This window comes from Lepidochelys olivacea, assembly GCF_965140295.1.
Source record: "Lepidochelys olivacea isolate rLepOli2 genome assembly, chromosome: 24".
Lineage (NCBI taxonomy): Eukaryota > Metazoa > Chordata > Testudines > Cheloniidae > Lepidochelys > Lepidochelys olivacea.
Window position 1 is genome coordinate 2,215,530 of NC_140434.1, and position 12,668 is coordinate 2,228,197.

Sequence of the window (12,668 nt, forward strand, 5' to 3'; positions counted from 1 at the left end):
CCGACTGGCGTTAGTTGGTACTAGCAGGGGAACCACAGGGTAATACCTCCTCTGATTTACAGCCTCTTGCCGGACCTGATTCTCTTCTAACCAAGGGCTCCTTGGGACTTAAGTAGTGCCCAGGCACTGGGTCCCTGCGCTGGAGTGAATTGTTACCGACAAGGCCAGATTTACCAAGTGTTTAGGCACCTAACTCACAGAGGCGGCTAACTGAGGAATGCAGCAGAAACGAAACCAGAAGACTGATCTCATGATGCAGAATCCTATGGCTGGCCGGAGGCTGAATTGGTGTAATATCATCCCATGTCCGTGTCCTGGTTTTTCTCCATCTCTCCTGTGCTTCTTGTGGGCTACATCATCTGCATTTTCTCAGACGACCTCAGTTCTCTTAGGTGCTCGTGGATGGAGATGTGAGTGCTGAGGTTGTAACTGCAAACCCTTAGAAAGCCCTGTGCCACCAACCTTCAATTCAAACAATGAGCAATGCTACAATTAACAGAAGTGTATGGTTCTGCTTTGATGATCACCCTAATAAGGGAGGTGTATTGAGAGATGATTTTGTAATCCCGATAAAGTGAAATTTACCCCAGGGCAGAACAAAAGTCGATGCAAACTTACATCTGAGAAGAGCTATTTTGAAAGCTAGCGTGGTTCAAAGGCCTGGTATTGCCCTTCTGCCAGGGGTGAAGAGTTGCTAGGGGGAGCAGGGAGTCTGTTCTGTTTGTGAGCTCCAGGGGACCCTTAAAGGGGTAGACAGTTCTTGGACTTGTAGTGTGGGACAATCGGGACCACAGAAGGGGTGGAGAAAAGTTGGTGACCCGACTGGAGAGCCACGTTAGCAGGCAGGAGAAGGAGAGTGAGAAGCTGGTGCGTACCCTGGGCAATCCAGGCACAATGGTGTGTGCCGTACCCTCGAGCAGTGGTAGATTGAGACGGACTTATTCCATTCTGTTTGGCAGGGATATAAACTTTCCTGCCTCAGGGCATTAGCCAATAATGAAGAATAGGTCTGAGTAATTAATAGAAATGAGTCAGAAACTTCTCCTATGGGCAGGTTATCCCACAACTGCCTTCTGCAGAGTTTCTTGAGCCTTCCTCTGAAGCAGCTGTTGTTGGTCACTGTCAGAGCCGATGAAGTGAGCTGTAGCTCACAAAAGCTTATGCTCTAATAAATGTGTTAGTTTCTAAGGTGCCACAAGTCCTCCTTTTCTTTTTACGGATACAGACTGACACGGCTGCTACTCTGAAACCTGGACTAGCTGGGTCATTGATTGGGTCAAAGTGGAAAGTCTTGTGTTTCTGTATTTCAAAGAATGTGGCCATATTACGGGTCCCATATTAGAGGGCAAAGGTATATTATCTTTAAATCACATGTACGGCCGGAGAGCTGTAAGTCATCACACCAGCAAGACATGAGGGGGTTTCCATGGAGGGGTAACAGAGTCTGAGGAAATAATCAGAAAGGCTGGGAGTCTGGAAATTGTGAGTTTTAATCCCGGTTTTGCCAGGGCCTGACTGTGTGAACTTGAGCAAATCACTTCCCGCAGCTGTGAGCAAATCCCTGGCTGCCTCTGTGCCTCAGTTTCCCTAGCCGTGGAAGTTAACAAAAGCAGAGAGTTGTGTCGCAGAGGAGGTCTGAGGAGTAATGAGTCAGTGTTTATGCATCAGTCAGTTGTTCAGAAGCAGTGCCCAGGCACTGGTTCCCTGCGCAGGAGTGAATTGTTACCCACATTTACAAAGTATTTGGCATCTAACTCATAGATGTTTGTAAAATGAGGAATGGACCAGAATGGAAACCAGAGGATTGCTATCGTGTTTCAGAATCCCTTTAATGCTAATCTGATAGGATTACATAGGAACAGACCGAATGCAGAGTAGAAAATACATTGCCAGGTTTTCCAGGATTACAACAAATGAACTGCTCCCAGGTGATGCATTTCCCATCAGATGTTCTTCTTTCTTTGGTGCCGCTGTAGAGTTTGACAATCAAATCCTGTTTGCAGCCATTTTCAGTTAATTGTGTTATCCCAGCCCCAGTCTAATTAGACAAAGCACAATATCAGGAGAGGACTAAGTTCTTTCTCTGTTATACATCTTCTGTAGCAGTGTTGAAACTGGAAACAAATGGTACATATTTATGGAAAGGCTAGAAAACATAGGCCCTAATTCTCATTGACACTTACGTCCCAGGACGTTGGTTTGTAAAGAGCCTTCGAGTGAGTGTAAATATCATTTGTATGAACTCACAGGCCCCTGCTGCATTGACACTGTCAGAGAGGCCGAAAGGGGCCATGATGGAGCTGAGATTCGGGCCGTCAGATAGCTAGAGTAAAGGAGAGAGTATGGCGGTATTAGAGGAAACTGTGCTAAAGTGTCCCCTGGCAAATAGAAATCTGGTGCAGGTTTCCTGCGGTGCTGAGAACTCACAGCTCCCTTGGGAGTTGTGGGCACTCAGCATTTCCCAAAGCCATTGTCCATGAGCTCAGCCGTGAATCGGTATCTTGCTTTTCGTTTGTTGGTTGTTCCTTGTTCCATGGCTATTCCTCCTCAGCGAAACATGGATACAGGTTTGTGGGGCCGCAGGGATAGGGGTGGGGGTAGCAGCAGGGGTAGGGATAGGGGTAGCAGCACTTGAATGGCTTTTTCCAGCAGCATGGCGGCCAGTGTCCATAATCGCCTCCGTAACCGCTTGAGTCCCCATAACCCCACGGTTTACAGAACCAAGGTTTACAAATCTTTTGGTGCGGTTTACAGCACCAAGGTTTGCAAATCTTTTTTTGGTGGTGGAACAACATCTCCATGCGTTGGAACTAAACCTGAAACACACAGAAAGGAAAAGAGTCACCATAATGCCTTAGAGCCAGTGGAATAAACGGGTCAAAGCTCAGTTCCCATTGAAATGGGGGCCACATAGAAAGAGAGAGCGCGTGGTACTTTGGCTTCTAAAGCTTGCGAGTCAGCAATACTTGACCATGTATGTATGAAAAATATTCTTCGTCAGTACAAAACGTTAAGGACCAGAGCCCGAGCCAGCGGAAATCGCCACTGTTCAACGGAGATGAATGGTGCTAAGCTAACTTACACCAGCTGGGGATCTGCACCTATCATTGCTAGCAGAGCACATAAGAACAGAGAAATTGCCGAACTGGTTCAGAGCAGAGATCCATCTAATGTAGCAATCTGCCTGAGCTGCTGTTGAATTAAAAGTGGTTTATGAGCTTTTTCAAAGCTGCCAAAGGGATTCGAATGCCTGTTTCTTTATGAAAATAAACCTGAACTTGTGTCCCAAATGCCTGTGTAGTTCTGCAAAAAATTGCCACCCTCGCTTTATACCATGAATCCACCAATGCCTGCAACTTAATAATCAAGATTTTTTCGTGGAAACTCCCGTAAGATAGACAGTAATTGGAGTCTATATGCAAAATTGAAATGAGCACTAACGAGACATCTGGATAGCTATGGAGAGATTCAGTGAAATCGCACTTACCCAGCCCACTGAGGAGGAGACGTCAAGAGAAGCGGTTAAAGAACCCTGAGTTGCGAGGGCTTTTATACAGGTTGTTAGATGGCCTGGAGAATCTGAGACACCCCTTTGCTTGAGGTCTTAATTAGTCAGAAAAACATTTTGCTGTGCACGTCACTCCTTCAGTGGATATAATTGGTTGCTTCAATCTTCAGGATTGTTGTTTTCTACCTCACATGGTTTGGCATGCATATGACACACTGCAGGTTTCCTTCATCTTAAAAGTTTTCTGAGACAAATTCATTTCTGGTGTCCTTCTAGTGCTTCCACCATAGTTACTCTGGGAATGAATTGGGAGCTTATTAAGAGCTGTATCTGTTGCACAATCTCCTGTCACATAGAGGACTCCAATTTGATCCTTTAAAGCGACCCTGATATGTGTTGGTATGTACTGGGGGCCAAGGGCAGTTCCCCCCATGGAATTTGCAAGGAGGACGGCACATTGAGGCCCTGTGGCTTGAAATTTCCCTCTGTCAGACGGACAGTTTAAGACCTATGAACCACTGAAGTCCCACTTACAGTTCCAAAAAAGATCGTAACAGGGACCTGAGATTTGCACCGGCCTTTGTGCTGACCCTCTGCTTAGGGGCGTGTTTCCCCTCAGATTAATTAAAAATTCAATTAGTTATGGCACCAGTGCTGTGGGATGAGGGTGATCACCATGGCAGAAGCTCACTGTGCTTCCTCTTGCAGGGCTGCTCTTGGTTTGAGGTGAGGGCTGGTGGTGGGTGAAAACAAGTTATGTTTGATAAAGGCTTTGAGATAAACCTTGGAACGTTTCTGGCATCAGTCACATGATCTGCATCCAATAACAGCCAAACACAATTGTTGTCTTGCATGAAAAAGCAGCGGATAAAGTCTCAGATGAAAGACAGGAAAGCTGGAGATGTCCTGAGGTCCCTTCCAACCCTGATATTCTATGATTCTATGATTCTATGTGGCTTTCTTAGCTAAGGCTATGGGCTGAGATCAGACTTATTTAAAATCTGATCAGTTTAAGGCATGCTGGAAGACCCTGAGCTTAGAATCATAGAATATCAGGGTTGTACGGGACCTCAGGAGGTCATCTAGTCCAACCCCCTGCTCAAAGCAGGACCGATCCCCAATTAAATCATCCCAGCCAGGGCTTTGTCAAGCCTGACCTTAAAAACTTCTAAGGAAGGAGATTCCACCACTTCCTTAGGTAACGCATTCCAGTGTTTCACCACCCTCCTAGTGAAAAAGTTTTTCTTAATATCCAACCTAAATCTCCCCCACTGCAACTTGAGACCATTACTCCTTGTTCTGTCATCTGCTACCACTGAGAACAGTCTAGAGCCATCCTCTTTGGAACCCGCTTTCAGGTAGTTGAAAGCAGCTATCAAATCCCCCCTCATTCTTCTCTTCCGTAGACTAAACATCCCAGTTCCCTCAGCCTCTCCTCTTAACTCATGTGTTCCAGTCCCCTAATCATTTTTGTTTCCCTCCGCTGGACTCTTTCCAATTTTTCCACATCCTTCTTGTAGTGTGGGGCCCCAAACTGGACACAGTACTCCAGATGAGGCCTCACCAGCGTTCAATAGAGGGGAACGATCACGTCCCTCGATCTGTTGGCAATGCCCCGACTTATACATCCCAAAATGCCATTGGCCTTCTTGGCAACAAGGGCACACTGTTGACTCATATCCAGCTTCTCGTCCACTGTAACCCCTAGGTCCTTTTCTGCAGAACTGCTGCCGAGCCATTCGGTCATTTGACCGCTTCCCCCCATGCCTGCTTGGAGCAGCAGGGCTTGGGTGGGTTCAGGCTTCAGTTCCTCCTCTTGGGGTCATGTAGTAATTTTTGTCAGAAGGGGGTCATGGTGCAATGAAGGTTGAGTATCTGTGGTCTAGATATTAATTCCTTGTAAAGTGACGCTGTTACTCAATACAAGGGTGTCTTTCAGGATAAACTATCATTATCATCATAATTCAATACTTTAGACATCAAAAGCCTTAATGAGTGTTTGCGAAGAGGGTTGCTATCCAGTGTGTCAAGGAAGTGGAACATCCATGACAAGTGATATTGTCCCTGTTATCTACGTGGATAAACACAGGCACACTGAGAATAAGGTCTAACAGGAAATGAGTTGCAGAGACAGAATTAGACGGATTAGTCTTGAAAACACGTGCTTCCCATTGAGCCTGGACCCTGTCAGGCCCTTCACATTTTTGGATTCTAAACGTATGACAAAGAGGAGAGTAATACATAGAGCAGTGGTTCTCAAACTGTGGGTCAGGACCCCAAAGTGGGTTGCGACTTGCTAAGGCCCAGGGCCAAAGCCGAAGCCAAAGCCAGAAGGCTTCAGTCCTGGGTGGTGGGGCTAAGCCTATAGGCCTCTGCCCTCGGGCTTCGGCCTTGTCCCTGTGGCCTGGGGCAGTGGGGCTTTCGCTTTGCCCCCGCCCCCACACCGCAGGTAGCAGGGCTTGGGCGGGATCAGGCTTCAGGCCGACCTCCTGTGGTGCTGTCTTAATTTTTGAGAACCCCTGCCATAGAGAGACGCATTCATGAGTTCTTTTTTTGTTTTGTTTTGACAAGTTTCTGGAGGAAACATCTTCTGATTCTTCTGCATGGGAGTGAGGAAACTTTATATTGGAATTCTAACTTCAAGTTGACTATCCTACACCGCCTATTACGAACTATGTAACTGACATACTCAGCAAAAAAAATGTGGAACAAGTGAAGGGTCCATGTTGCTGGAGGTGGTGGAAAAATGTTTTGAGGCAAACGAGGCTGGAGTTAAGATTTTGTTTGACAATAACAGCTGGATTTTTCACAGGAAGAGACATGTGTCTTATCACTGCAGTACTTAATATTTGAATTATAAATAGCAGTTTATAATCTTAAGCCACCAATGAACATGTATGTAATTTACATCCTGATCATTCCTTTGGCAAATTAGTATCTCCATGTACAAAGAAGGCAAAACTGAAGGGGATCAGCACATTATTTAGTTGGTCTTTGTTTATGCTTAGATCAGAAGAGAATTTGTCCAGAAGTTTGCCAAACAAAACAAGAATACGATAGAGTCGCCGTAATCATTAGAGTCATGTAAATTGCATATGAGGAAGCCCAAAACACGAAATGTTATTAACAAAACACTTGATTAACGTCACGTAATGAGGTCAACTAATGTTCAACCCAGAGAGTAGCGTGTGGCATGAGAAATCGGACTATGTGGTTTTATTGCTGTCTCTGCAACGGACTCTTTGGGTGACCTTCTGCACAGTTTATTTGCCTCTGTTTATTTGCATAGACAATAAGGATAAGAACACTCGTGTCAGATGGTAAGTGGTAACTGAGGATACCAACCACTTCACAAACAGTCATTAAAGTTCTATATATGCAAAATGTTGTATGATTACAATGTTGATGTTTTGTTCATAGAAGATGCCCATGTTTGAGTAATAGAGTCACTTCAAAAATGTATTTCAGTGGCTCTCATTTCTAGGCCTTAGTCAGGTCATGATTTCTCGCTTCAGAATTTGTAGCTGTGTCGATTTTCATTCTATAGCAGCTAGGTGTTTCTCTTTTCTATAAAATTCCATTGTATAGTTATTGAGCCAGCTGTAAATCGTTCCGGCTCTGTTGACTACTGGAACTATTCCCGCCGGAGAAAGACCTGGAAACACGACCTCCAGGTGGTGAGAGTATGCATTCTCCTAAACTCATTCCACAGAGGTCTCTTGCTTGGTCCGTGATGCCTTTTCTTCATCTTCCCGTGCTTCACTTGGGCTCTCTTGGCCGCACTTTCCCATAAGATCTCCCTTCTCTTAGCTGCTCATGGACGGAGATGTGGTTGCTGAGGTGGTATAGATTCAAGATTGTAAGTCCAGGCCTTTATAAAACACTGTGCCACCAACCCCGAACACAGTCAATGAGCAGCGCTGGAAGAAATAGTACGGTGTGCTTCTGCCATGATTCTCTCCCATTCATTTCAGGTTGCATTAGATTAGATGCATTATGGGTGGATGTGCAGAGTATTCAGAATACAGGCTCCCTGAAATTGCAGTGCTTAATGGCAGAATATCCCAAACCAATATCAGCATGGATTTGAAAGACCAGACTGGATTGTTGTACATGTTACTGATGCTCAGATCCACCGCTGAATTTCCCTCAGATTCATTCCCACTTCCCAATGAAGTCAGGCATTAAACCATGACTGAAAAGGTCGAGCTGTTCCAAAGAGAAGGGTTACCGAACACCCGACTGGCGTTAGTTGGTACTAGCAGGGGAACCACAGGGTAATACCTCCTCTGATTTACAGCCTCTTGCCGGACCTGATTCTCTTCTAACCAAGGGCTCCTTGGGACTTAAGTAGTGCCCAGGCACTGGGTCCCTGCGCAGGAGTGAATTGTTACCGACAAGGCCAGATTTACCAAGTGTTTAGGCACCTAACTCACAGAGGCGGCTAACTGAGGAATGCAGCAGAAACGAAACCAGAAGACTGATCTCATGATGCAGAATCCTATGGCTGGCCGGAGGCTGAATTGGTGTAATATCATCCCATGTCCGTGTCCTGGTTTTTCTCCATCTCTCCTGTGCTTCTTGTGGGCTACATCATCTGCATTTTCTCAGACGACCTCAGTTCTCTTAGGTGCTCGTGGATGGAGATGTGAGTGCTGAGGTTGTAACTGCAAACCCTTAGAAAGCCCTGTGCCACCAACCTTCAATTCAAACAATGAGCAATGCTACAATTAACAGAAGTGTATGGTTCTGCTTTGATGATCACCCTAATAAGGGAGGTGTATTGAGAGATGATTTTGTAATCCCGATAAAGTGAAATTTACCCCAGGGCAGAACAAAAGTCGATGCAAACTTACATCTGAGAAGAGCTATTTTGAAAGCTAGCGTGGTTCAAAGGCCTGGTATTGCCCTTCTGCCAGGGGTGAAGAGTTGCTAGGGGGAGCAGGGAGTCTGTTCTGTTTGTGAGCTCCAGGGGACCCTTAAAGGGGTAGACAGTTCTTGGACTTGTAGTGTGGGACAATCGGGACCACAGAAGGGGTGGAGAAAAGTTGGTGACCCGACTGGAGAGCCACGTTAGCAGGCAGGAGAAGGAGAGTGAGAAGCTGGTGCGTACCCTGGGCAATCCAGGCACAATGGTGTGTGCCGTACCCTCGAGCAGTGGTAGATTGAGACGGACTTATTCCATTCTGTTTGGCAGGGATATAAACTTTCCTGCCTCAGGGCATTAGCCAATAATGAAGAATAGGTCTGAGTAATTAATAGAAATGAGTCAGAAACTTCTCCTATGGGCAGGTTATCCCACAACTGCCTTCTGCAGAGTTTCTTGAGCCTTCCTCTGAAGCAGCTGTTGTTGGTCACTGTCAGAGCCGATGAAGTGAGCTGTAGCTCACAAAAGCTTATGCTCTAATAAATGTGTTAGTTTCTAAGGTGCCACAAGTCCTCCTTTTCTTTTTACGGATACAGACTGACACGGCTGCTACTCTGAAACCTGGACTAGCTGGGTCATTGATTGGGTCAAAGTGGAAAGTCTTGTGTTTCTGTATTTCAAAGAATGTGGCCATATTACGGGTCCCATATTAGAGGGCAAAGGTATATTATCTTTAAATCACATGTACGGCCGGAGAGCTGTAAGTCATCACACCAGCAAGACATGAGGGGGTTTCCATGGAGGGGTAACAGAGTCTGAGGAAATAATCAGAAAGGCTGGGAGTCTGGAAATTGTGAGTTTTAATCCCGGTTTTGCCAGGGCCTGACTGTGTGAACTTGAGCAAATCACTTCCCGCAGCTGTGAGCAAATCCCTGGCTGCCTCTGTGCCTCAGTTTCCCTAGCCGTGGAAGTTAACAAAAGCAGAGAGTTGTGTCGCAGAGGAGGTCTGAGGAGTAATGAGTCAGTGTTTATGCATCAGTCAGTTGTTCAGAAGCAGTGCCCAGGCATTGGTTCCCTGCGCAGGAGTGAATTGTTACCCACATTTACAAAGTATTTGGCATCTAACTCATAGATGTTTGTAAAATGAGGAATGGACCAGAATGGAAACCAGAGGATTGCTATCGTGTTTCAGAATCCCTTTAATGCTAATCTGATAGGATTACATAGGAACAGACCGAATGCAGAGTAGAAAATACATTGCCAGGTTTTCCAGGATTACAACAAATGAACTGCTCCCAGGTGATGCATTTCCCATCAGATGTTCTTCTTTCTTTGGTGCCGCTGTAGAGTGTGACAATCAAATCCTGTTTGCAGCCATTTTCAGTTAATTGTGTTATCCCAGCCCCAGTCTAATTAGACAAAGCACAATATCAGGAGAGGACTAAGTTCTTTCTCTGTTATACATCTTCTGTAGCAGTGTTGAAACTGGAAACAAATGGTACATATTTATGGAAAGGCTAGAAAACATAGGCCCTAATTCTCATTGACACTTACGTCCCAGGACGTTGGTTTGTAAAGAGCCTTCGAGTGAGTGTAAATATCATTTGTATGAACTCACAGGCCCCTGCTGCATTGACACTGTCAGAGAGGCCGAAAGGGGCCATGATGGAGCTGAGATTCGGGCCGTCAGATAGCTAGAGTAAAGGAGAGAGTATGGCGGTATTAGAGGAAACTGTGCTAAAGTGTCCCCTGGCAAATAGAAATCTGGTGCAGGTTTCCTGCGGTGCTGAGAACTCACAGCTCCCTTGGGAGTTGTGGGCACTCAGCATTTCCCAAAGCCATTGTCCATGAGCTCAGCCGTGAATCGGTATCTTGCTTTTCGTTTGTTGGTTGTTCCTTGTTCCATGGCTATTCCTCCTCAGCGAAACATGGATACAGGTTTGTGGGGCCGCAGGGATAGGGGTGGGGGTAGCAGCAGGGGTAGGGATAGGGGTAGCAGCACTTGAATGGCTTTTTCCAGCAGCATGGCGGCCAGTGTCCATAATCGCCTCCGTAACCGCTTGAGTCCCCATAACCCCACGGTTTACAGAACCAAGGTTTACAAATCTTTTGGTGCGGTTTACAGCACCAAGGTTTGCAAATCTTTTTTTGGTGGTGGAACAACATCTCCATGCGTTGGAACTAAACCTGAAACACACAGAAAGGAAAAGAGTCACCATAATGCCTTAGAGCCAGTGGAATAAACGGGTCAAAGCTCAGTTCCCATTGAAATGGGGGCCACATAGAAAGAGAGAGCGCGTGGTACTTTGGCTTCTAAAGCTTGCGAGTCAGCAATACTTGACCATGTATGTATGAAAAATATTCTTCGTCAGTACAAAACGTTAAGGACCAGAGCCCGAGCCAGCGGAAATCGCCACTGTTCAACGGAGATGAATGGTGCTAAGCTAACTTACACCAGCTGGGGATCTGCACCTATCATTGCTAGCAGAGCACATAAGAACAGAGAAATTGCCGAACTGGTTCAGAGCAGAGATCCATCTAATGTAGCAATCTGCCTGAGCTGCTGTTGAATTAAAAGTGGTTTATGAGCTTTTTCAAAGCTGCCAAAGGGATTCGAATGCCTGTTTCTTTATGAAAATAAACCTGAACTTGTGTCCCAAATGCCTGTGTAGTTCTGCAAAAAATTGCCACCCTCGCTTTATACCATGAATCCACCAATGCCTGCAACTTAATAATCAAGATTTTTTCGTGGAAACTCCCGTAAGATAGACAGTAATTGGAGTCTATATGCAAAATTGAAATGAGCACTAACGAGACATCTGGATAGCTATGGAGAGATTCAGTGAAATCGCACTTACCCAGCCCACTGAGGAGGAGACGTCAAGAGAAGCGGTTAAAGAACCCTGAGTTGCGAGGGCTTTTATACAGGTTGTTAGATGGCCTGGAGAATCTGAGACACCCCTTTGCTTGAGGTCTTAATTAGTCAGAAAAACATTTTGCTGTGCACGTCACTCCTTCAGTGGATATAATTGGTTGCTTCAATCTTCAGGATTGTTGTTTTCTACCTCACATGGTTTGGCATGCATATGACACACTGCAGGTTTCCTTCATCTTAAAAGTTTTCTGAGACAAATTCATTTCTGGTGTCCTTCTAGTGCTTCCACCATAGTTACTCTGGGAATGAATTGGGAGCTTATTAAGAGCTGTATCTGTTGCACAATCTCCTGTCACATAGAGGACTCCAATTTGATCCTTTAAAGCGACCCTGATATGTGTTGGTATGTACTGGGGGCCAAGGGCAGTTCCCCCCATGGAATTTGCAAGGAGGACGGCACATTGAGGCCCTGTGGCTTGAAATTTCCCTCTGTCAGACGGACAGTTTAAGACCTATGAACCACTGAAGTCCCACTTACAGTTCCAAAAAAGATCGTAACAGGGACCTGAGATTTGCACCGGCCTTTGTGCTGACCCTCTGCTTAGGGGCGTGTTTCCCCTCAGATTAATTAAAAATTCAATTAGTTATGGCACCAGTGCTGTGGGATGAGGGTGATCACCATGGCAGAAGCTCACTGTGCTTCCTCTTGCAGGGCTGCTCTTGGTTTGAGGTGAGGGCTGGTGGTGGGTGAAAACAAGTTATGTTTGATAAAGGCTTTGAGATAAACCTTGGAACGTTTCTGGCATCAGTCACATGATCTGCATCCAATAACAGCCAAACACAATTGTTGTCTTGCATGAAAAAGCAGCGGATAAAGTCTCAGATGAAAGACAGGAAAGCTGGAGATGTCCTGAGGTCCCTTCCAACCCTGATATTCTATGATTCTATGATTCTATGTGGCTTTCTTAGCTAAGGCTATGGGCTGAGATCAGACTTATTTAAAATCTGATCAGTTTAAGGCATGCTGGAAGACCCTGAGCTTAGAATCATAGAATATCAGGGTTGTACGGGACCTCAGGAGGTCATCTAGTCCAACCCCCTGCTCAAAGCAGGACCGATCCCCAATTAAATCATCCCAGCCAGGGCTTTGTCAAGCCTGACCTTAAAAACTTCTAAGGAAGGAGATTCCACCACTTCCTTAGGTAACGCATTCCAGTGTTTCACCACCCTCCTAGTGAAAAAGTTTTTCTTAATATCCAACCTAAATCTCCCCCACTGCAACTTGAGACCATTACTCCTTGTTCTGTCATCTGCTACCACTGAGAACAGTCTAGAGCCATCCTCTTTGGAACCCGCTTTCAGGTAGTTGAAAGCAGCTATCAAATCCCCCCTCATTCTTCTCTTCCGTAGACTAAACA

At 45.7% G+C, this 12,668-nt stretch overlaps 2 long non-coding RNA genes across 2 annotated transcripts; both read right to left on the reverse strand.

Annotated features, from left to right (window-relative positions):
* Positions 1-1,810: 1,810 nt before the first annotated feature.
* On the reverse strand, positions 1,811-3,537 carry LOC311512133. Its single transcript, XR_014709405.1, has 2 exons — positions 3,488-3,537; positions 1,811-2,816 (listed from the first exon to the last, which is right to left on the reverse strand). It is a non-coding gene; the product is annotated as an uncharacterized lncRNA (long non-coding RNA).
* Positions 3,538-9,556: 6,019 nt separating this feature from the next.
* On the reverse strand, positions 9,557-11,283 carry LOC311512143. Its single transcript, XR_014709409.1, has 2 exons — positions 11,234-11,283; positions 9,557-10,562 (listed from the first exon to the last, which is right to left on the reverse strand). It is a non-coding gene; the product is annotated as an uncharacterized lncRNA (long non-coding RNA).
* Positions 11,284-12,668: the final 1,385 nt, after the last annotated feature.